General features: G+C 49.5%; 1 pseudogene; it reads right to left on the reverse strand.

The window, feature by feature from the left end:
* Positions 1-2,847: 2,847 nt before the first annotated feature.
* Positions 2,848-4,310, reverse strand: LOC123076377 (scopoletin glucosyltransferase-like; annotated as a pseudogene).
* Positions 4,311-4,705: the final 395 nt, after the last annotated feature.

The following is a 4,705-nucleotide window of genomic DNA, read 5'->3' on the forward strand; positions in this document are numbered from 1 at the left end:
TTAGAATGTTCATTGTCCGAACCATGGGGCAAAAATGTGAAGAACCATACTCATTTTGTTTGGCGGTACCCTAGGTTCTAAGATGAATTGTGCATGGAAGAGGTTTTGAGTTGGAGAAACAAATATTGGAAGGGTTGCTGCTGGAGAGGAAGGGTCGCATGGAGGACTTCAGTTAGATGCCTATTTTCTTGACTTTGAAGCATATTCTTCAAGAGTTTAATTACTAATTCAAAGGATTTTCATAGATGCCTATTGACAAATCATATCATACAGGGACATTAACTATCATACTAACAATAAAAATGTTGTACATATAGCACTTATATTGAGTTACTGATATCAGACAACAAAAATGTTGTATACTTCGTTAGGTGTACATGCATATATGCTCATGTGGTTTGTGTGCTAACTGTGAAGTCCTCGTCCTATATACGTACCAACTTCCTCTTCTGTTGTGATAGATGCAGGGTTGATCATCGCAATTGACTCTTTGCATGGTGTTTTGCGCTCAACTCACGGTTATTAGCTACAATTTGCTTTATTCTAGCTTCCTTTTGTTCTGGTTGCATATATGCATAATTTTGTCTTTCTCATGCACATTTTTTCGCTTTTTTGTGTTGGCTCCATATTTGCATATTTCTTCCTCCCTAGTGTGCATTTTTTTCAACTTTGTTGAGTCTTTATTATTTTTTTCATTGTCGATATGATTCACGACCTTCTTTTAGTTTTTCCTGTTTTGCTTCATTGGTCATCCGTGCATACCGCTCTCTGTCTTTTCTTCTTCTTTGTTCGTTGGCATCCATGATTGGAGACCGTGACCCCACTTGCTTGTCTGCATGAGAGTTTTTTATATTGTATGAATATGGTGTTCATTAAAAAACTGATTATATTTTGCATCATAAATAAAACATAGGAGCTACCTATAAGTTACATCAAGTACGGCGGACAATAGCACGAGCATACAAGTAACTAGATCCAATTTAGAAAATAGGAAAATGAGATTGATAGTAAGAGCACTGATATACACATGATATTTTTTGTCTAACTTCAGTACGACAATATAGATCAGACGTTTATAAATAATGACAAAACATATCACACTGGCATTAACCATCCTAATGAGTTACTTTTTTTTGCGAATAATCCTAATGAGTTATTAACATTGGTCAATAAAAATACTATGATGCATGTAGGTCTCTATGGCCATGACTTCTAAATCTTTATGTTTTGGCGTCGATGGTTTATCATGCAATCACACGTATATAGGCGAGATTAACAGTGCCTTTCACAGGATTCCAATGCCTTTCCTTATTTTCTTTTCTGTCACCTCGTGTCCTGTTTAGAGTAGCGCACATCATTACTCGCTTTTCAATTAATTAGCCTCTCTTTCCTTCCTTTAATCTGTAATGATCTCTGACACGGCTTCCTGGCACCCAAGAAACACAAAAGTGTATATAAATTGTGTGGATTGGATGTGAGACAGCGAGGTGGGACTATTACTATCTGAATCAATCTATTTAACCAACGACAAAGGCTGGCTCGGTTGGCCGCGCCGTTATGTGTTGGTGGTCAGATTTTGCCTCAACTAGGATAGGTGGGCCGGATTAATTGGGCTACAGTGCACAAGCGGGTTCATTTGGTTAGCTGAGGTGGGCCGAGTCAATGCTAAAGAAAAGGTGGGCTGGATTGGTGCTCGTTTGGTTGGCTTCGATTGGCACGAACGGACCTGACAGATACGAAAGGACGACGGACGGACGGACGAACCTAATCACGTATGAAAATTAGGGAGGAAGAAGCGATCAACACTTTATTATTAGGGAAAAAGACTAGCCGAGGGAGAAGAGAGAGGGAACAAGGCAGAAGAGAGGAAATACAATCATGTTATATCGACTTAAGAGTCGTAGCAACACACATGCTCCTAACTATATACATTTGTGTTCGGTCACAGCGACGGGTAGTGATAGTAGCATTCAGTATAATTTATTTACGAAATCACATTAACAATTAAATAGCACATAAACCATGGAGATTGTGTAGTACAATAACTCTGTGTACAATAACTCACTGAAATTTTGGTGCCACCAGTGTACGGATAAATTATGCTCCCGCTGCGACGCACTGGGGCAATTATCTAGTTGAATGTAATAAGATCTTATCTTATATCATGAACGTAGGAGTAGCATTTTTGCGTCGGGCAACAGGCTACGGAGTACAGTTCTTTGACACCAGTAAACAAATTTCCCCTCGAAGGCTCGAACTCAAAACAGTTTCAGATGCCTCTACAACAAGAGTTCTCCTACACCAATACACACTGTCCTGCAGATAGCATACACATACACACCCACCCACACAACGGGAATCGGGCTTGCTAAAAATCAGTCGACTGAGATTTAACCAAGTCTCAGTCGACCATGCAACATTTTTTCTCAACGCTTGCAACTTTTTTTTCTACCGATTGCAGCATTCGTCTTGTTGGTTGTAGCATGTTGTCCCTCATCGATTGTAGCATATCGTCTCACCGGTTGTAACATCTGGCATTGACGGTTGTAGCATTTTAATCACACCAGCTGCAGCACCAATTTTCATTGCTTGTAAAACCATTGCAACATTTTTCATCATCGGTTGTAGCATCTAGCCGTACGCTTGCAGCAAAAGAACTATGCTGACGTCACTCGAATGAGACTTGGTTAAGTCTCGGTCGACTGAGTTCTAGACAGACCCGGAATCGGGCTTGCTAAAAATCAGTCGGCAGTGAGTAGCTCGCTGAGCTGATCGACGAACTGGAAAATCGAGTGACATGGTGTCGTGTCGTCGTCTTCATGATGCAGCGCAGCTAGAGGATCACCATTAGCCATCGGCACTGCATCCGACGGAACTCCGGCGGGCGATCAACTCCTCCATGAGCTGCCCGACGTCGTCGTACGACGACCCGTCTTTCTCCGCCACGCCCCTCGCCATCACGCCGAGCTCCTTCGCCTTCTTCCGCATGGCGGCGCCGGCGCCCTCCTCCCCCATCACTCTCCGGATGGATTCCGCGATCGCCTCGCCGGCGATCACCCGGTGGGCCTCCACTCTCGGCGCGTAGTCCTCCGCGCCGACGCCCACGCCCTCCCCGAGCACCTCCACGACCAGCTTCTCGTTGTAGAACTGGTCGATGTACCGCGGCCACGTCACCGTTGGCACGCCGGCCCTCACGGCCTCCAGCGTCGAGTTCCACCCGCAGTGCGTCACGAACACGCCGATGGCAGGGTGGTTCAGGATGAGCACCTGTGGCGCCCATCCTCGCACGATGTACCCACGGTCGGTCGTCGGGAACCCGCCTGGCTTACACGGGTCCGAGGATGCGGCGGCGCCGTCATTAGCGATGACCCACACGAAGTTCTTGCCGGAGAGGTCGAGGCCGCGGGCGAGCTCCCGCATCTGCTCCGGCGAGAAGCTGGTCATCGAGCCGAAGGAGACGTACACCACCGAGCTGGTCGGTTTCGCGTCGAGCCACCGCAGGCAGCCGGCGGCGTCCGGCGAGACCCCACGTCCTCCAGGAGCCCGACCGGCCCGACGAGCCACACGCGGCGGCGGAGCTGCGTGGCACGGTAGTGCTCGGCGTAGCCCGGTTCCAGCTCGCGGAAGCTGTTGAAGATCTCGCCGTAGCTCGACCGGTCAGCGTCGTGGGCGAGCTGGAGCTTCGCCCACTGACGCGGCCGCTTCACGGGGTCCATCATCTGGCTCTGCTTCTGCTCGACCCGGTGCGGCAGGCCAGGCAGGGAGACGACGGCGGCGGGATCATCGGAGCACGACTCGAACGGGTTGCTCCGGAGCACGGTCTCGGTGCAGGCACGGGCGAACATGCTGGTGCCGAGGAACGCGATGCGCGGGAGGCCGTGCTCCGCGGCGGCGTTGGCGGACCAGTGGAAGATGCTGTCGGAGACCACGGCGTCGATGTCGGCGTGGTGGTCGGACAGGAACCGGCGGAACGGCTCCCGCAGCAGCTCCGCCGTCTGAAAGAACCGGTCGTGGATGTCCCTGGACGTACCGAGGTCCGTCCCGCTCTGGGAGGCCGGAGGGTGCCCGACGTCAGGGAAAGGCACGACGGAGATGGAGATCGGGGTGCCGGCGGCGCTGCTGCTGTTCGCGCGGTCGACGACGGAGCGGATGGTGGAGGCTTGGACGGGCGTGGTGAGGACGGTGCACCTGACGCCGCGAGCGGCGAAGAGTGCGGCAATGTCGGCCATCGGGATAAGGTGTCCAGGAAGGAGGAAAGGGAAGAAGAGGATGTGCAGCGGCGGCTCGTCGTGGTCCTTAGTTGGGGCCATGGCTGCCACTCGGGAAGGATGCCCAGGTCTTCCGTTCCTGTTGCTAGAGAGATCGGACCGGATGCTCGTGAGTGGTAATCACAGTTGGAAGTATGAAGAGATGATTTGCCGTGGTTGACACCAACCGGCATCTTGTCTATTTATATAGGAGCTGCCTTGTACATCACGTACATAGGCTTGTACAACACGTACACAATAATCAGATGAATCTCTCACTGATACAAGTGATCCTAGGATCTCCTATACATGACAACTACTGATTACATCAGATCATATACCGGATATGCTAGGAGATATTCTCGCTAACATTCCCCCTCAATCTCAATCAGCCACAAGGTTGAGATTGCGGCGTAATTTCTCCAACATGATCTTTGTAGCAGGTTTAGTGAAAGCAT

This window comes from Triticum aestivum, chromosome 3D (genome assembly GCF_018294505.1).
Source record: "Triticum aestivum cultivar Chinese Spring chromosome 3D, IWGSC CS RefSeq v2.1, whole genome shotgun sequence".
Classification (NCBI taxonomy): Eukaryota; Viridiplantae; Streptophyta; class Magnoliopsida; order Poales; family Poaceae; genus Triticum; species Triticum aestivum.